Consider the following 21,146-nt stretch of genomic DNA (forward strand, 5'->3'; position numbering starts at 1 on the left):
TGTAAATGGAAATGATGACCCTTTCATACTTGTCTTGAGAGCTCTCAAAAACCAACCTAAATCATCCTGACACAATGCAAGTGTACAGTGAAAGAGACCAGGGTCTCTGGAGCCAAACTGCTGTGGTCTGAATTTTGTCTCCAGTACTGAGTAGTGGTGTGATTTGGGGCAAGCTCTTTTATTTCCGTATACCTCAGTTTCCTCATCTGTAATGGGGCAAACAACATTGCTTACCTCAAAGCACTGATGTGAAGAGTAAAGGAATAATGCATGTAATATACTTGGAACAGTGCCTGGCATTTAAGAATGTTACTATGTAAGTGTTTGCTATTATTGTGAGTAGGCATATTATTATTATCACTCCTTGAGGAACTCTATGGTCCAGAGAGAATATTGTGTAGGGGAATCATAGGGATGAGAAGGATGCTTGAGAGGGAAGCAATAAATGTCTCCGTTTTATAGTGTAAGATGACCTTGGTTCCATTTCTACCTGATCGAGGGACACACTTTCCAACTCCATCACCTGATTGTGATGTAGAGCTGGGATTTGAATTCTGTTATATTATGGTACCTCCTCCTAAACATCCATTGCTATATGCAACCAAGATAAAACCTAACTGATTAACTGGCTCCTTGTCTCTAAGACTTGACCTATTAATTTATTAATCAGGGTTGAAAGTACAATACTATAAAGCCTGGCTTGGGCCACTGTTTGGAGTATTTGAGCAGTCATGTAGCTGAGAGCATGCCAGGGCAGAGGAGGTGTGTTATCAGGAGGGAAAAGGAGATCCCAGAATCTACAGGTATGGCGAGGTGATGTTGATTCCTGTAAGGTTCTAGAAGATCCGCGTGTTAGGCATGAAAAATTTTTACTCGTGTCTCATTCTCCCAATGACTGGTCAGAGGATTGAGCTCTGCTTCCTGGAAGTTTAGCATGGGCTTGAGGAGAGAGGTGATAGATGTCAGTTCTTACTTACTGGGGCCCAACTCTGAGCCTGCTCTTCTCTGCTCCCGGTGGCAGAAGTACACGTTGGCACGAAAGTGCCTTGAGAACAAAATATTCTGGTATTGTGAGCTGACTCAAGGAGGACAGCTGTCTTGGAGAGGCACTAAACGCCTCTTTGTCGAGCCACTGTTATTTTGGGTTTGTTCTTTCCTTTTGTATTCGTTTGTTTTTTAAACGGAAGCATTGTCTATCTTTTTTTTTTTAATAGTATAACATAAAATTTCCATTATCACTTAATATAATGTTATTTATTTTCTGCAAAGATTGGTAAACACCTAGCTAACCAAGAGTAGGAGAACAGTTAAATATATTGTAGTCTGTGTCCTTAAAGAACATTGAATGTCATAGGGTTTGCTAAAGATATAATGTTAAATTAAAAGATAAACTAATTACAAAATTATATACAGCGTGATCCCAATGTGGTTTTAAAAAGAAAGGCCCAAAGTACCAAAGGTGATTTTTCTTCTTTCTTTCTCTGTTTGCATTTTCAAGAATTTTTTTACATCAGTGGGTATTATTTTTATAATGAAAGTAACATACTTTTAAAAAGAGAGAAAACTTTATATAATGATTTCTGAGTTAGGGTAGAATCTACTTTTTCCCACATGTAGTTGGGATCAGCATGAACTTTAATACCTCAGTTGAGTTTGTCATGCCTATGATGATGTAGGAAATTTGGGGTCTTTGAAATGTTATTGGTGCCGCTGCAGGAGCTAGTCTACCTCTGATCTGTGAGTTTATATTTTAACATAGTTTAAGGTATTTTCTGGAAAACTATACCGTAAAATATGTGTAAGGCTGTTTCAATGTGGCAATAGTTGAGGAAGACAGCATTCAAATAAGTTTTTCATCTAAACAAAGCAAGTATTTTCTTGACTTGTGGTGTCCTTGAATAGGCTTGCTTTATTTGAGGAAGTGCACTTGAATATTTATCTTGTTTTAGATGAAGTTAACAAGTACCTGAACTTCAAATGTTTTTAAAAAGCTCTTCTCAGTTTATATGAAAGAGCTTTTTCATTCGTTTTGTTGTTGTTCTATTTTATCCTAGTACTGCATCTAGTTTCTTCCTAAATTTAAACAATTTAACGGGGAGAGTTTATATTTCAGTACTTTAAATGATACTTAAAAAAATGTGCTCCGAACCTGCTTGAAGATCACCCCCTTTACAGCTTGCTTGCTACACAGTTTGTTTTAGCTCTTGCTATTTAATTTTCACTACTTTAAAAAGGAAGAATGTAAAGCACCACAAATTCCTCATTTATTCTACATTTTTAATACATTATCATAACTTTCATTCTAAATGCTATATTGAACTGGGCTGTGTTGCATTGGAAAAAATATATGTGAAAGGTGGGTACGTTAGCAGAATACTTTTGCTTCTCAGGCACTCACTTGCATTTAAATTGGGAAACTTCTAAGAACCTTATAAATGCTTTATTTAATAGAATACATTTGGGGAAGTGTACTTTGATTTTTAAAAGGTTTCTCCTGATTTAAGACCCTATGGCTGTATGGTTTTCAGTGGTCCATTTGAGGTTGCTTTATGACTCATGGTTTGAAATAAAAGGTATTTGATTAAAAACAAAATAAGAAACTTCCCAACAGATACATAAAGAACTTGGTGAAAAAATGTATCAGAAAAAATTCCCTGGATTTTTCTCAGGTACTATCTGCTTTCATTCATTCACACATTCATTCTTTCATTTGCTTGTTCATTCAGTACATCAGTATTGAGAACCTAAGGTGCTCAAGGCCACAGGTGCCCTAAGTCATTTGTTAGCTCTTCAAGTACCGGTCATGTTCTCCACTGTACTTGAGTGTTCGGAGATGCTGAATTACACTGTGAGCTGTTTGTCACAATATTACTGCTGGTGTATTGTAAAAATTACAGTGTGTTCATTGTTCCCTCTTCCTGTACTAATTTTCTTCCTTCCAGCTGATGGAGAATTAAAACAGAGGCAGAGAGATGAGGGCAGGATGGCAACCTTAGCCATCACAGCCCGGGCGCAAGGGAGTGGTGGGTCAGATTTTGCAGGGACCTATTTGGGGTACTTTTTACCATGTGTTTTGCATCCATGGCACTTCCCCAAGGGTGAGAAGCAAAACAAAAGAACACACGCAGGTCATGGACTTGAAGTTAGTTTGATTTGTGTTGTTATCTGGGAGCCAGGAAAAGCCAGAGGGAGGAGCTTGACTTGTTAAGCCCAGATGTGCACGTATGTGCAACTAGTTAATTTGTTCAGATCCTTAGCGGACAACGTCTACCTTTTAAAGTAAATAATAATGATTTTGAAAAAAATCATAGGCGGAAATGGTGCTATGCAGCAAATAGGCCCTTGGAAGTGGCTCCCCACTTCTGCATCCTGGCACCTTCACTATACCAGGTGCAGAGGTCCTGAGTGGTGCCTATCAGTATTGGTTGTATGTTGAATTGCCTGAGCCTTTCACTTTTCAACATCAATTCATTTATGGGGGGGGGGTGCTTTTAATATTCTAAAATATAGTAGAATGTGGAAAAGAAAACAATTCACAGTCATGGAAGCTTCCATTGTCCCCCCGGCACTTTGTTTCCCCGGTATTTTGTAACTTAATTTTAAAAGTCATACTTCATGGGGAAGAAAGCATTTCCTAAGCCTCTTGGGAAACAGCTCTCTCCTCTATTCCCTGTGGACTGTTATTTGGAAAAACTGAAAAGCCAAAGTATCCTCAGAATTAGAGGACCAGGCAATTTCACTTTGTTCCTTTATTGATAATGGGATGGCAGAGATAAATACATTTCATTTGAAATGTCATTTTTTGCTTAAAAAATAAGATGTCCTTATAAAAATTCAGAAACTATAAGAACATATTTATATCATATAAATTTACTTTTAAACATATTTGAAAGTAAAAGTAACCCTGATCTTCCCACTAGACATAATCACTGTTTATATGTGTAGTTAGATAGAAATATACATATATATATATAATTTGATATAAAAATTATACAATTCTTCATACACAATATAATATAATCTCAACTGTGTATATGTATAGAATATTTTGCATTTTTCCTATTGTTATACATAAAATTTTTTCTTAGCACTTAAAATATAAATGGACATACCTCCTTTTATAAACCTCATTTTATTGCCTGCATAATATTCCATTCTACATTCACAATAGTGATTTTTTTCATGTAAAAATTCCCTTTGGGTATAAAATCATAGGCTGTTACTGTTTCTACCTGCAGAAGCATCGTGCAACTCTAAGAAGATATTTCTTAGATCAATTGCTAAAAAAAATCCACAGACTATGGCCAGCAATAAGTATCAGGTTCACCTACTCTCATCTAAAACTGGAGTTAACATATGTGCTGTCACCATGAGCACAAGTGTGGGCAGGAAAGCCGTTCTCCTCCTTAAGCGTTTTAAAATCACACCCATGATACATCTGGAAGTGATGTCAGGCCAAGATAGAAGCATTCCTAAATTCTAATGAACACAGCAACAGGAAAACACAACGGCGACCTCGGAACACAGAAATCCAAAAGTAGACGTTATCTCTCCGTGTCTATTCAACGACCAAGTGTCGCCATTTGCTAATTAAATGCGCAGAAGCGCTTCTCACTTTGTGAAATATATTTCATTCGTATCCATTATATAAAACCCTGTAACTTAAAAGGAGAAATTATATGACTATTTCTGGTTGGGATTTTAAATTCTGACTTTACAGAATGACTAAGCCGTCTTGAATTCATAAATATATCTCACTTACTCAGTTGTGTCCATAATAGATGGATCTGCCATCGTCCCATTTGCTGGCTTTGCTGATCGCCTGCATTTCCAGAATTAGAAGGGCCACTGTCTAGACCTCCTGACGTGTGTGCAGCCTGGGCTGTGATCCTCCTGGCCTGCAGGACCGCTCCTGTCAAGACGCGCCATCCCCACTCAGGCTCCGGAGACGTGTTTAATCTTGGTGCTGTTTGCAGACAGACTTTAAAAAGCTGTCCCGAGAATACATCTCTGCCAGTAGTTTAGTATGTCAAGCTGAGGACAAGAATTTTGTTCTATTCTTAAGATACAACTATTTGTGTATGGGGAGTTTTGGCCAACGGGAAAGAAAGCTGAAGGTCAGGAAAACAACTCTGTGGGATCCCACACCCCATGGGGTTTTGGAAGGGCCTCTTCTGGGGAGGGAAAGATCTGGAAGAGTCAGCACACCCCGGGGGTGGCTGTTTTGTGGCTTCATGAGATATTAACCCTCCACACTCCAGGGTACAGATGAGAGATGTCCAAGCTAGAAGAATTCTCTGTTTACTTAAAAATTATGTTCTTTTTTTTTTTGGAAAAATAATAAAATCCTCAACAAGATTGTATGCAGACACTTGTTCAGAGAAAGAGGCATGAAGAATAAAGGTGAATATTTGCAGAGAGCCTGGACTTGAGGAGACTGGAGGGTAATGCAAAATTTATTATCCTGGAGGCTCTAAACATGCTTTATTTTTAAAACGGCACTTAGTATCTCCACTACACAGGTGGAGAAGGACGTGGAACATGAAGGCAAGCCTCGTGTTGGGTGGGGTGACTGCCCTGCCACCTGCCTGTCAGAACAGTGCTGCCACGGGCCACTCCGAGGGTTGGCTCAGGACTCCTCGCGTGAATAAGAAACCAAGGAAAGGATAATTTATGGCATGTGCTTTGAGATTCCCTTAAATAGAAAAGACCAGCCGCTCAAGTTTTCTCAGCATGTTTGCTGCTCCCATGCCTCTCACTGAACACACGGCAAACACAGACCCACAGAAATGTCTGGAAGAGATCTGGGAGCAAGCGCAGCGTCCAGATTGCAAGGTCCTGAATTACTTCGTAAAGACACCCACCCCGCAGACTGATTGCAAGGTCAAGTGAGGAAGGGGTAGGAACACACCTCGCCAGGGGTTTGCCCTGTTAGCTGGTCCCCCATCCATCAAGCCTCATTTCCTTTCCCAGAGTGTAAATTGGACCAAAGAAGTAGCTTATTAATTATAACCCCCAAGTAATAGCTCACTTTAGAATTCATTATAAATTGTGATTTATACATAGTCTTAATTGTCAACTGAGCATATGTTAAATTTTAACTTTGAATAAAATTGAAATTAATTAAATATCTACCTGGGATGGAATATTTCATTATTATTTAAAATACCTGGGGGGCTTCCCTGGTGGCGCAGTGGTTGAGAGTCCACCTGCCAATGCAGGGGACATGGGTTCGTGCCCCGGTCCGGGAAGATTCCACATGCTGCGGAGTGGCTGGGCCCGTGAGCCATGGCCACTGAGCCTGTGCGTCCGGAGCCTGTGCTCCGCAATGGGAGAGGCCGCAACAGTGAGAGGCCCGCGTACCGCAAAAAAAAAAAAAAAATACCTGGGAAGGCATCATGTTAGAGCTCATATTCCCTACTACTAGAAAGAAGGAAAACAATTAACATTTTGTAGACATCTGCTATTTTTAGATCTTGTGCTCAGCGACTTGAAATATGTGGCGGTTTATGTCAGGGGGTGAGGGTGATTTTAGGGACACCCTGTGCTCTTACACCCATTCCCAGGTTCCCACTCAAGACTCAGATTGGGTATTTGCAAAATTCAAGGGTAAGTGGTTGTGATGTGTGAGGGATTCTTAGGAGGAGAGCAAAGTGGTGAATCTTAGCCTGAGTGTATAGAGGGGCCCCCAGCCGAGAGCCACAGGTCCAAGGGGCTGGAGAGACACAGAGCAGGCGAAGATCAGCTGGAGAAAGGGAGCTTGAGGGAAAGCTTCTCAGAGGAGAGGGCAACTGGGGACGGTCCTGTAGGAAGAAGCAAGGACATTTCAGCAAAGAGAGCACAGGAAAAGGAGCTGTCGAGGTCAGGGTGCAGGCAGGGTTAGGGTATGGCGTATCTGGGGAGTAAGATGGAGCCCGCTGTGGCGAGAGCCTGGGCTTGGCTGTGAGCCAAGCTTGGAAGTGTCCTCCTGTAACTTTACTCTGATGTGATGCAACAGACACAGCTGGCTGGAAGGGCCTGGAGAATCAGTTACCCGTTTCCCAACACTTGCTCAGAAAGTGCCCTGGGGGAGAATCCACAAGTTTCCCTGGACTTTGCAATTGCACATGACAGAACTCTGAGTCCCAGGAAGCTAAAGAGAGGAACAGCTTCATTTCATGGTGGGAGGTGCTTTTTAGAGCAGATTATTTCATGTCTATTGTCTTCATTGCACAGATGAATCATTTTAAAGCATTTACTGAGCGCACGCCGACTATGTACTTAGTGCTATATAATATATACCAGGAGAGTGGAGGCAACCTGGCCATGAGCAACTTCTAGTTGAGTTAGATTGACTCAGTCCATCCAGGCAGCTGGGTGAGGGGCTCTGTACGGTGCTCATCTGGGGCAAATGGGTATGGACCGGAAGACAGAGAGGGCTTCATGAAAGGAACAGGGACATGACTGGGATGGCAGATCATGTCTAGATGGATAAAGGGGAGGAGCAAAAGCATCCCATGCAAGGGGAATCCCCCAAAACATGCTTTTGGGTACAAAGTTGTGAAATGGAAATAAGAGCTTTGGAGATCAGCCTTAGTGAAATGGAATAAATCAAGTGTAACTTGACTGGAAGGGAGGAGAAATGTGGGGTAGACATCGATGTTTAGGTGATTGAAGAGCCAGGTAGATGGGTTAAAATGTGCTGCATTCAGTAAGAGTAGCAAGCACATATGCATGGCTGTCTTCAAGGCCAGGCAGCTATCACAGCCTGAGAAGCTGTCAAGTGTAGGGCGATAGGGAGTGGTGGAGCCTGCAGTGAATCAGAGAATGCAGGGAGGCCTCCAGATATCAGACTCTATTTTTTAACCTAGTGCTGGGCGAACAAAACTTTGTGGTGGTGGTGACAGACGTTAAATCTGTCAACTCTTTTTCTTGGGAGGGGCTATAATTTTAATATTGTAAACTCTCTCAGGAAATAAAGGAACGGTAGTTTTGGGAAGTTAACCTGATTCTAAGTAGAGAGAGGGAGCAGAGGCTGCTATAGAGATGAGGTGATTTCTGAGCTCTGGGCCTGAGCCATAAGGCCTGCATGTGAGAAGAGTGGGTGCTGAGAAATGGGTCCCTGAGAGACTTTGGGAGGAGAGACATGTCAGGGTTAAGTTGAGGCAGGTTATGAAGAGTAAATCCACTGGACACCCCATGTTATTCCCATGCACCGAGAAGGGCCAGTTTTGAGAAGTGATTGGAGGTGAGGCTAATCCTTCCAGAACAGCTGTGTCCTCCAACCTCCGTGAGCAGGTGACAGTCAAGGATGTCCACCCTCAGGTTCTGAAGTTTCATAATTTCCCATATCCTAGGGCAGAAATGATCAAACCAGAATAGTTTTACAAATGAATGCTGGAATGTAAAAAAAAAAATCAAACTTAAACCACAACCCCCATCTTTTTATAGTTTTTTTGCATTTCCTTTGTTATTCTTACTAATACTACACAAGTCCACACAGTCTGATAGTATAGAGTATAGCTCCAGGAACTGTGGTGAGGTAAGTGAGCAAAAAAAGAGAGAAAGAAAAAGTGGAATTCCAATGAGGAGAAGTGAAGCGTCTCCAGCTTGAAAACAAACAAAACACTGCCATGATTATTAAACATGCAAGGATGATGTTACAAATCCACACACTTTTCAGTAATTCCTCAAGGAAAAACTCCTGCAATTTCACAAAAGCTCTCTCGAATCCTGGGGATGGGGGGCAGGGTATAAATAGATGTGAGGGAGACATGAATTCAAAGATGGTTCTAAGCACGCTGACAGGATGGTAAACAAACGAGCAGTTGCCTTCATGACGCAAACACTGGGGCTCGGCTAGTTTTGATTTCTAGCTCTGATTCTGTGTGACTGTGCCATCAAAATTAAGATTTCTCACTTTACATCTCACCATTCTTGACGGGGCCAGAGCTGGTACAACATTAAATTCCGTCTTGAATGATTTCACCCTCAAAGCAAAACTGCAGCATCTCATATGGCAACGCAGCGTTGTATTCATGACTGCCTTTTCTTCCTTCCTTTCTTTTCTCTTTTTCATTTTTTTTTTTTTTTGTAAGCGGAAAGATAATGTGGTTTGATGCAATGGTCCAACACAATAGGAGCTAATGAATAGAGCGTGTTGCACTCGAGAGACTGCAGCTCAATTACTGGTGGTGCCAATCAAGTCAGAAATATTAACCATGGTAACTGCAGACTTCCAGCTCTATAGATGCGTCAGGAGGCTGTTGCTCTTTGGGAATCACTGGGGTCCTGGGAGGGAGAAGGGCTGGGAGTGACAAAGCAGCACTGAGCTGGTGAAAGCCGCCTTCACAAAGATGGGCATTGATGGACTTCTGCTCCAAGAAGTCCTGCTGAGGAGGCCCAGGGCTTTATTCCCAGAGAACGTGCAGGAGTCCAGGAGGGAAGATACAATGGCAGAGAAATCTGTATTTAGAGGGAGCTGAATAGGGAGAGAAGAAAGAAAGTTACGTGCTATGGGTCATTCATAGCTACAACGATCTGGATTCATTAGGATTTGGGGGCTGTGAGTTACGTAAAGGGTAAGATAGGTCGTATGGGTCAAATTGTGCGCCTCTAATACTCATATGTTGGGGTCCTAAATCCCAGGACCTCCGGATGTGACCTTCGTCGGAAATAGAGTCATGGCAGATGTAATCAGTTAAGATGAGGTCATCCTCATTGATCAGTGAATTGGGTGAATCCAATATGGCTGGTGTCCTTATAAAAAAGGGAAATTTAGACATGGAAATGCACACAGGGTGAATGCCATGTGAACGTGAAGACAGAGATTGGGTTGATGTATCCGCAAGACACAGAACCCCAGAGATTGCTAGCAAAGCACCAGCAGCTGGGAGAGAGGTACGGAACGGATTCTCCCTCACAGCCTCGGGAGTCAGTAACCCTGCAAACACTTGATGTTGGACTTCTGGCCTCCACATCTGTGGGACGATTAATTTCTGTTGCTTAAGCCATTCCGTTTGTGATGCTTGTTACGGCAGCCCTAGCAAACCCGTACCACCCAGATCTATTGAATCAGGAACTCTGAGGGTAGGGCCCAGGTACCAGGAGATTTTGATGCACACTCAAGTTTGAGAACTACCCCTGCAAACCGTAAGTTCCCATTAGAACAATCCAGGCATGTTTTCTAAAAAATTCCCAGACTTTTGGTCTTTCTTCCTAGAGGTTATCATACTCCTCCCTCCCCCTGTACCCCCCCCCCCCAGTTTATTGAATTAGAATCTCCCAGATATTTTTTAGAATAAGTTCTGAATCTTAGGGTCCAGGTTTTCCTGGGGTGTGTCTGGTGATTCTTCCATGTAGAAAGTAATTGATTTTCCAATAAGGAATCTCCACTTTTTCATAGTGTTTCCTGGTTTATAATACCCTTTAACATGAATTGACTCATTTGCTTAATTTTAGGTCCACCCGTGGGGAAGAGTGAAAAGGAGAAACTTTCACTTGTTCAGCGGCCCCTGGTGAGCCTGGCATGGGACGCAGGCCCGAGCAAGGCTCTGTCCACCAGCTCCCCGGGGGAGAGCCAAGGACATCTGGAGGATCTGGACGGTCACAGGGGTTTTGTCTACAGCCAGAGAATCTAGCAACACTTGCTTGTTTAATGCTTGGTCATTAGTTTGGTGGCCTTATTTGGAAGGGAACACTAAAATGTTGTCTTGACCATGACCCCACTCCCAGCCTCTAGGGCCTCGTCTGTCTCTGGGACCTTCAGGATGGCACCCGACTGCCTGGGTGGAGCCCTTCATAATTTACCCCAACTGACTTCACCAGGTTCATTTCCCACCCGCCCGTGTCCCCTCCCGCCTCATTCTGATGGTCTGAGTCATTAGCTTCAATGAGAATAAAGACATCAGCTAACATCGCCCTTACCATGCATCGCTCTGGGCTCTCCTCAATGTGCAGACACACTTCCTGGGATCAGGCTCCAGTCCAGGGTGTGAAGTGGGCCCAGGACTCTGTATTTCTAACGAGCTCCCAGGTGCCACTAATGGTGGGCAGATCACACTTGAACGAGCAGGCACTTAGCACACATTCACTAGTTTAATCCTCACAACGACCTGTGAGGTTGGTGCTACTGTTGTCCCTATTATTCAGACGGGAAAACTGAGGCAAGGATGGTGACGTGACTTGCTTGAGGTCACACAGCAACTAAGTGCCAGAGCTGGGATTCGAACCCAGGAGGTTTGGCTGTAAGGTCCACTTTCGTCCACGTCCCTGTGCTGCTTTTCAAACATGTCTGGCAAACTATTTGTGGTTTCCAAAGACCCCTTCTTCTCTTTCTCCTTCCCTCAATGTTTTCATCGGTGAAATGGGGCTTTGACAATACCTACCTCATAGGGTTGTTATGGGGATTGAACAAGATAATCTGTGAAGTTTGTTTCCGCTTCTCCTCCTTCTTTTGCTTGTCGTTTCTGTTATGATGTGGTTCGTAATGCGGACTTAAAGTGCACTGACTGTTGGGGCCGCAACCCTAGGACTCCTTAGCCGGTGTGTGGCTGAAACTCTGACTGACTTTCTAAGTCAGTTTCCTCTTTAAAAAAAGGCGTGATAACCATTCCTCCCTCACAAAGTTATTTTTTGAAGGATGAGCTAGATAAAAGCTCTTGGTGTAAGCTCGGTACGTAGAAAGGTGTTAAAAATGTTAATTATTATTATTTTAATTCAATAAACACAGTTCTTTTAGCCACATCCACACATTCTTCTTCAATTAATATTCTAAGCACTTTCTCATGAAAATCATATGAAATGCTTACTCCCATTGTGTGGATGAGAAAAAGGGAATCACAGAAGCATCAGTGCCACGCAGTTCACGGCTGGTGGAGCAGAGTTGAAACCCGCACCCATGTCCGTTGGCTCCTCTTTCCGAGATGGTCAGTGTAACCTTCACAATGAGTGACCCACCAAATGCAGGACAAGATCACTCACATGTGCGAACTTTATGGAGGTTCTCTGCAACCTAATAGTTATCTGCTTGCTTACCTCTGAGTTTGATTGAGGTTTCCTTAAATCTCTTTCCTTTAATTATGTGTTTAGGTTGCTTTTCTTTTCTCGCTCTGACAGTGGTCCCGTTTGTGATAACTCTGAGCAAGTAGGCATGTCCAGCTCCGGGGATCAATCTGTCCTTGGCGTTTCAGCATCATCCGTGTAGCTGGCCCCTGACAGCCGAGTCCCCAGAGTCAAGATGACGGGGTCAGAGGGGCAAATGGTTTAGCAGTCCCTGTTCCTGGTAGCACTCACCTTCCCCTTCATCTTCTATGAAACAGAGGCGGGAGCGATGGATGTAAAGTTCGAAAACTGAGTTCGGGTTGATTTCAGTGCCATGTGCAGCCATGTCCCGTGTGGTGCTCTGAGATGATCTGAGCATCGTCTAGGGTGGAGGCCAGTATTTTTGCTTAAGTAAATCGAAACCTTTCTGAGGTTGGTGGCGAGCTTACAGATATTCATTCATTTTGGGTTCAAGTTTGGATAGTTGGCTCTCTCCAAAGTGTGACGTGTTGCATCACCTATACAAGTATTACTTGTAAAATTTAAGTGAATTCATATTAATTTTATTTCAGTGTGAACAAGCATTTATCATAGGCCTGTGATGTGCTTAGAAATAGAACAGATCTTTTTGGGATTAAGAGGATCAGACACGCACACCCACCCATACACATGCACAAACATGATCTCTTACAATGACCTCAAAAAGATCTGCTTCTAGCTTGGAGACCTTACAAAGAAATTAACTGGGAAATATTTGTAATGTTTTCCAATTAAGAACCCAATGGAATGTGTGGTCAAATGCTGGCTGCTGTGTAGTCAGGCAAAAGTCCTTCTTTTTGTGAATAATTTAGACCACTTCATCTTGCTGGTGTGAAGGGAGATAGAATGTTCACATTATCGGGATGCAGAGATCTGTTTTTCTAGAATGGAAGTGGTGACACTGTGGAAAGAATATTGGACTCGGAGGCCAAAGACTTGCATCCCAATTTTTGGTCTGATATTTGTTCACAGTGGGATTTTAAACAAGTTAATTAACCTCTCTGAACCCAATTTGCTCATCTATAAGATGCAGTTAACAATATCTGCTTTAAGGATTGCTGAGTGGAGAAGATACTCAATAAGAGACGGGAACGTGTTCTGTAAACAGTGCAGTGCTGTGCTTATTAAGATGTTATGTTGATAACAATGCTCTCAACATAACCAACATGAACGTCCACACGTGGGGATGATTTTGAGTGAGGAAGTGAAAGAGCAGATCCGTCTGGCGTCCCCATGTCTGTCTCTAATGAGCGGCCAGGCCTGAACTGGGGGAACGAGAGTCAGTGTGGTTGAAGCATCGTTGGTGCAGCCTCAGGGAAAGGTGAACCCAAAGCTGGAGTCGCGTAGAGTTCAGTCGTATTACGTATATTCACCATGTTGTACAACCGTCGCCATTTCTGGTTCCAGAACTTTCCATCACCATACTTGTTAAGGAGTTACTCTGCATTCCTCCCCCTCCCCAGCCCCTGACAGCTGTCTCTATGGATCTGCCTATTCTGAATATTTCATAAAAGTGGAATCATCACCACACGGGACCTTTTGTGTCTGGCTTCTGATTCTGAGGTTCATCCACTTTGTAGCAGGTATCTGTATGTCATTCCTTTTTTAAGCCTGAGTAACACTCCATCGTGTGGGTTTATCACGTTTTGTTTCTCTGTTCATCAGTCGGTGTATATTCGGGCTCTTTCCACCTTCTAGCTACAGTGAATGGTGCTGCCGTGAACGTTGCTGTGAAAGTTTTTGTTTGAAGCTCGTCTGATCTTGTCTCCCACTACTTCATTCTCCATTTGGCCAAAATAATCTTCTGGAAGATAAACCTAATCTTCTCATCCCTTTCTTAAACCTTCGGTGGCTTCCCTGCCTTGTAGGATAAAATTAAAAATCATGCACAGGGTCTGTAGGCCTTGTGTGCTCTGGCTTCTGCCCCCTGCCTCGGCACGCCACCCACTCAGCGCTTCTCTTAGTTCCTGGAATCCAGCAAGCTTCGACCACCTTCCGTCAGTCCCACGGTTTTCCAGCTCAGCCTATAAGGCTCTTCTGGATTCTTCTTTACGAAGCACCCTCTTAATCACACTTCAGAGTTCAGCTAAAATCTCACTTTCTAGGGCATCGTCTAATGAGCTGCCAGACTGAGTCCAGCCCCGCCAAAGAGCCCAGTGTTTTGTATTCTCTCACGCCCCGCGCTTCTACTTGGCAGCCTGCACCCCCTTGCCATTACAGTGATGAATTGTCTGTCCCTGAGAAAATGTGAGACCCCCCAGGATGGTACAGGGTGCCTCGTGCACAGCTGTGAATCTAACATGTAGCACGTTTCCTGCCACCAAGTAGGTGCTCAACTTTAACTTGTCAGATGTCCAGGGTGTCTGACCCCCAGAAACTCTGACACATTTAACAGCCTCTGACCCTCTCCTCAGCTGTTCCACACTTCCTGTGTTTGCACAGTGTGGGGCAGAAACAGGGAGGCCCCTTTTTCCCCGTGAGGAATTCGGGGAATGTGCATCATTTCCTGTGAGGTCCGCGTACTTGGCCAGGTTCCCCGGGGTGTTGCCATAGCTGCAAGGTGAGAGGTGTGGCCTTTTACTGGAGACTGGAAAATAAAAGGAAGGTACCATCCCGGAAGGTCGCTTTCATCGGGCCCATGACTGTTTTCTGTTAAGTGGAGGATCTGCAGCCTGAGCAAAGTCAAGAATGTATCATGGCTGAAATGCATTAAGCTTTGGGCCAACGCTCATACATTTGAAATGACATCAGAGCCATGGAGACCCAGTCACTTAATCTCCCACAGAGACTGAGTAAAGTCAGTGCCCGTGGAAGATCGCTTTCAATGTTTTCCTCCTGAAACAAACGGGGGTGCAAGTGAGGTACAGTTGCCTCCACCAACCAAGACCACAGCCGTGGTGCCCGCATTCTGCGGGGCCCCTGCAGGGCGGCAGGCGGTGGTGTCCGCTGGGGCCCGCTTTCTTATTGTAAGAATGGGTCACTGCAGGTGGATGACCATACGTGGGGAGAGGATGTGAAGGGCTTCATCCAGACCGGTGGCCTGGGGTGAGGTCGGTCACCGAAAGCAGGCCGTGGGAAGAGTGAGGGAGGCCCAGCTGGACAGGTTCTTGGCTAGAGCAACCCTTCGGATCGTTCTGACATTTTGCAGCCCATGAGGCATATGGAAAGTCTTAATCAAGAGATTGCTTTGGTTCATCACTTTTCTATTAAAAAGATTTTTAATGAGGAAATATTTAGAATAAAGCATTAATTATCTTTCAAAAAGGCTCACACCCATTAAACACGTCTCCAGGCCAGGTGCTGGGCTGTGTGCCTTACTTGCATCGTTATTTCTAAGTCCTCACAATGACCTCCCAAGTGGGCATCCTGATTAGCCCATAGTACAGAAGAAATGGGAACTTGGGGGATTAAATAACTTGCCCTAGAGTATTTAGCTGATAAAGGCAGAGGTGGGATTCTGACCCAGTTTTCTTTGAATTCAGAGCCAGCACTTTGAGCTTTTACAGCAAATTGACACTATTTTGGAGGTTTGGGACGAGGGCAGGACCCACCTAGGATTCAGTCCTAAACAGCAGGGAGTAGCTAGAGGTGATGAACTAGAGAAATCCATCATTGGTGTCCCCAAGGAGCCCATAGAAGATTTCTCCCGAATCATGCACAGGTATACACACACACACACACAAACACATACACATATACAGAAAACAAAAACAAAAACAAAGACGGACCAAGAGCCTCCAGGGGCAGAACCTTCCTCAGCCTTGTGAGGCCCAGGGAATTGGTTCAGGTGGATGTTGGCTTGGAATCACGTGACCAAACTTAATATGCAGTCATCCTCTGGGATTCTGCACTCTGGCTCAATGCTACACTTAACTGTAGAATTGACCTTGACAATTATCAGAAAGAGGTGGTTCCTTTTCAACTCTTCCCCTTGTACAACCTCATGGCAAAGTATGGAATACCCTGCTGTGATTCACAGGGAGATCGCTTGACTCAGGGCTTAAGAACACAAGCTCTTGGGACAACTGTCCAGTTTAAATCCCAATTGGGCTACATGTCACCATGTGACTTGGGCTAGTTATGTAAACAGTCTGTACCTTCTTTTCCTCTTCTGTCAAATGAGGGTAACAAGGGGACCTTCCTGTGATAACGTGTATTATCTTGGTTAGGTCACGGTACCCAGATATTTGGTCAAACATCCGTGTAGATGTTGCATTTAAATCAATAGACTTTGAGTGAAACAGATTATTCTTTATAATGTGGGTGGGCCTCATCTAAGCAGATGAAGGCCTTGATAGAGACTGATCTCCTTCAGGAAGAGGGAATTCTGCCAGTAGATGGCCTTCAGGCTCCATCTGCAGCATCAAATCTTCCCTGGGTCTCCAGCCTGTTGGCCTACCCTGCAGAAATAGAACTTGCCAGTCGTCACCGTTGCATGAACCAATTCCTTAAAATCTCTTTCTCTCTCTCAGTAGGCTACATACTATCCTATTGGTTCTGTTTCTCTGGGGAAGCCTGACAACAACACTACTACACTTTCTCATTGGGTCGTTTGGAGGATTGAATGTTATTACACGTGAAGTTCAGAGAGCAGCGCCTGGCACAGAGTAACAGGTCAACATGTGAGCAGTTATGCTGAATCCGGTGCTCATTCGATTTGCACACAAACATGTGTAGGCACTGGGTGACAGGTGGGGTGAGGGGTGGAAGAGGACAGAACAGCGGGGAGGACAGGCATGCACTCTGGCAGGTGAAATACGCTGCGGAGAAAGAGACGGAGAAAGAAGTCCTGAGAGTGGGTTGACTGTGCCCACGGTCCTGCCTGCCTGGCTACTCAAGGTCAATGCCTTTATCTAGGTCCTTCCAGTGTTACAGGAAGGGGTGAGTTTCAGATGATGTCAACCTCCCAAACGTGAGACTGGCTTTTGCACAGGGAGGTTGATTCTTATTCAGTAATGAGGTTACGAAAGGCAAAGCTACAAATAAATCTGCAGCCCTTGGCTGTGGGATAGGTAAAGAGCAAATCTTTTCGGAGAGATCTGTACGTCCATCTGTCGTAAGGTGGGCACAGGTACAGGTGAATTAGACAGGGAGCTCCTGTCCTTGGGAAACCCAGAGCCCAGGAGGGAAATCCTCACCCGAAAACCAATTCCAACACCATGTCCTTGCTGGAGTGGAGGTCAGGGCCAGGGTGATGGGAGCACAGAGGAGGGAGGCACCAGGGTCAGTGGGAGGAGAGGAAGATGGTGGAGATTCTGTGGTTAAATAGTGTCCTGGGAGAAGCAGGGGAAGAAAGCACCCCAGAAAGAGGTACAGCTGGAGAGGAGGCTGAAGCAGAGAGACGCAGGAGGTCCCCGTGTGCTGGGAAGGGGAGACGGCGTGGCATTAGATGAGGGGACTGAGACTGACCACCCTCCGGGACAAACTCATTTGCATCTGTTCATCATTCATGTTGATTATGAGAAAGCAGTGGCATAATTGTTAAAAGAAAAAACAACTGCCTTCACTCTAGCCTACTTCTTTTACTTAATTTTCAGATAATTTTATGACACCTCTGAGAGAATAAGCACCAGTTCCTTGGAGACAAAAGCATTGCCATACCCTGTTTGAGAGCCCTTCCAGTACTCCGCACAGTGCCTTACAGAAAATACATTTTTAATACATTTTTACAGAAATGAATCAAATGGTAAACATTTGCTTTTCAGCTCATTCAGTCGAGTCAATCAATGTTTAGCGATTGTTGACAGAAATCTAATCAAATATTTTCAGATCTAAAAGGGCCCTCAGGTATCGGCTATTCATCCGTCTTATTATAGAGACGGAGATACTGAGGCCTTGAGATGTTAAGTAATTTGCCCCAAATTACCAAGTAGCATGGCTTGCCAGGCGGAGGCCATCTAAATCTTTATAGTCCAAGAAATAGAGTGCTAATGCAAATCCTTTGGGATTGGATTATGTCTTCAGATATGCTTTATTCATTTATTCATTTATTTGTGGCCGGTCATTTCTATTTTTTAGAGAGAGGTGCTAATAAAATAAAGATGGCTCGTCCAGTTCCATTACGGATGAGCTGGCTGCCATCTGTCCCTTGGGGTTGGACTGCACTGCTCACCAGTTCATAGCCCAAAAGATCAATGGTGCGAATGCAGCTGGATCCGTGCAAAGTCACCTCTCAAGTATTTAGTGGCATTCTCCAGAACGTTGCTCGTTGCTGGAACTTAAGGAATATTAGATGAATCAGACATGGTTCTTGCCTGCATGAAACTCAAAATTAATTCCAAAATATCATAAAAACAAGAAACAGTATAAGGAGAAAAAGAGTGATGTGACCATAGAATGCAGCTGGCAACTTCCAGGCTCTTGCCCTTATGATGGTAGAGCAGTGTCTCCGTAACTTCAGCCAGGGTTCAGTCTTGCCTGTTGTCCACTTGGATCAGAACCATTTGGTAACCTTGCAATAATTTGCCATTAAAAAGGCAAGGAGTTGAGGTTTCCATCATGAAAAGCAGGGATGGTGAAACAGCAGGAAAGAACAAGGAAGCACTATTTGCGAGATGATCACATTGGAAATGCACAAGAGAACGTTGTTAGGGCATATGCTCCAGAGTTCTTCAGGGTGGACTTCACTTTCTGCAGAGAGAAAAAGAGAGCAGGAAAACACTACAGACAAGAGGGTCTGCCTGTGGGTTGTACATGATCTCCCAAGTGGAAAACACATTGGGGCCAAATTGATTTTGGATGGAAATCCCTTTGGAAGTTGAGAGTTCAATATGGTGGCACCATTCACGGAATCTCTTAAGAAGCAGCAAGCATGGCTTTTTGGTAATCTGGACGGGATGTACGTTACCAAGGCTACCCAGACAGAGCCAGCCCATTCATAGCAGGATATATGGCAGTTTCTGCATTGGTGAGAAAAGGCATTCATGCCCATTTCTCATTAAAGTGATCCTACTGGAGCCACATGGTTTGTTATGACTAAGTTTCCACAAGAAACTTAGCAGAGCAAATCCAAATCATTGACAAGGTAACCATAAGCATCTTGTCTAAAATGAAGCCCTTTTAAGACAGTACCTGCTCAGAGGAACCTTTGTGTCACCCATGATACTTTGCCTGGGTGCTAGCACATAGTAGGCATATTAAATATCTGAGGAATGAATGAAAAAAATGCACGGCAATGGTAAGAAAGAGACTTGGAAGCACATTACAGTAATGTCTTTATGTATGAACGTGTATACATAGTTAAGAAACGGATTAGATTTATAGATTTGGGAAATAACCACTCAGGATAGTATTTCTCCACAATGTATCAGAATTAAACTTTACAGGTTGGGTATGTTATCTAATTGACCCTCACAAGAGAGTAGACACTTTTGTCCCCACTTTATGTAAAGTGGCGCTCGGATGCATTAAGTGACCGCCATGGGTGATTACTACAAAAATACAGGTTCATCGATTGTAACAAATGTGCCACCCTAGTCGGGGGTGTTGATAATGGGGGAGGCTGTGTGTGTGCAGAAGCAGGAGGATATTACATGAGGAATCTCTGTACCTTCCTCTCAATTTTTCTGTGTAACTAAAACTGCTCTGAAAAAAGAAAGTCTTTATTAAAAAATGACATGGAGCGAATGAATGAAGGACCTGCCCAAGGTGACCTGGCTGACCTGTGATAGGACAGACGAAACTTGCTTCTCCTAATTTAGTGCCCTGATTTAAAGTCACTCCTGATTTAAGATCAAACAAGAATGTGTTTCTAATCAATAAGCTGCCTCTCTGGGTTTTCGTTACGGAATCAGTAGCTGAAGGCTACCATGCAATGTATACACACTTGTTCATCCTCATTCTGTAGGCATTCCTCCACAAGTGCACATCACTGTTGCCCATACAGCAGGTGAGTTTCTGGAAGGTAAGCCTGGGTACCTTCTCCTTGTTTGGTTCTCCCTTCTTGCTTTGTACTTCCCTCTCCTGTCACTGCATCCTGAGCAGGCCTTTGTCTCTGTGTCTCTCGTCCTATTAGGATCTCAAAACTGAGGCTGTTTTGTAACCAACATTCTAGGTCTTCTCCCAGCGCAGCACTTTGTGTATAATAGGTGCTTGAAAACTGCTTACTGTAGAAGAACTCTGACCATTGAACTGCCTTTATCTGTCCCATAGAAAACAGACCCCAATTAAATGCCTTTTGTTGATGGTAACAACAACAAATAATAATGCCCCAAATTCTCGTGTTACTGCCACGCTTTCAAATAAAAGATTACATAATTGTAGGAAAGAAGCTGTTCCTTTGGAAACTACAAAGAAGTCTTCACTTTTGTCATAAAATATTTCGGACCCTAGTATGACTCAATCACTCAGAACAGGACGATGACAGTCTGTGGATGGCGGAAGTAAGATTAATAATTCACATCTCTGCTGGCTGGTGTTCCTAACTGGATCCAGAGAACATTCTCTTTTGCTCACTGTTTTGGAACACATACCTCTGAAAGGCTAAAGCCCACTTTTTGAGTTGATGTTCATTGAGTCATATCTGGTGAGCAGAATATCATGAACATGTCTGAAGTTGGTGACATTAGTTACTACCTAACATTAAAGAAAGGGTACAATGGTAGGAAAAGTAAGGTCTAGTTCCTACTGCTTAGAAAGCATAGGTTGTAGGTTAAACATTGGAGATTTTCTCAAGTTAAAGTTTCCACCAAAGGAAAGAACTTGAATCAAATTGAGAAACCAAGTCAACAGACAGATGAACGTGTTTCCTGCTGGTGTTGATAAGCCAAGTCAGATAAAGGGACCATCAGGCAAATGTTCATAAGCGAAGTTTCAGGGGCAAAAGTGGCATTGGACGTATAGACAGAAAATTTGCTTCAAAAATAGAAAGTAATTTGTTCAGTAAGTCAAAAGATGAGCTAGGCTGTCAGTACATGAAAAAGTTGAATAATGGTCACTAAAAATGAGTTTAATCCAGGGAGCTCAACTTCTGGCAATAATTTTAGAATTGGATTAAAAAGTAGTTTCAATAACTGCCTTGCCAATCCTATATTCCTCCTTTTTCGGGGGGAGAAAAAAAAATCCATGTTTCCTCTGAATCGAGTTGC

General features: G+C 43.5%; 1 long non-coding RNA gene across 1 annotated transcript in view; it reads right to left on the minus strand.

Annotated features, from left to right (window-relative positions):
• Positions 1-5,059, minus strand: part of LOC117203278 (uncharacterized) — a 28,282-nt gene extending 23,223 nt beyond the window's left edge. The window contains exon 1 of the long non-coding RNA XR_004485974.2: positions 4,763-5,059. This is a non-coding gene — a long non-coding RNA (uncharacterized LOC117203278). The remainder of the gene's footprint in view (positions 1-4,762) is intronic.
• Positions 5,060-21,146: the final 16,087 nt, after the last annotated feature.

This window comes from Orcinus orca, chromosome 13 (genome assembly GCF_937001465.1).
Source record: "Orcinus orca chromosome 13, mOrcOrc1.1, whole genome shotgun sequence".
In the NCBI taxonomy this organism is placed as follows: domain Eukaryota; kingdom Metazoa; phylum Chordata; class Mammalia; order Artiodactyla; family Delphinidae; genus Orcinus; species Orcinus orca.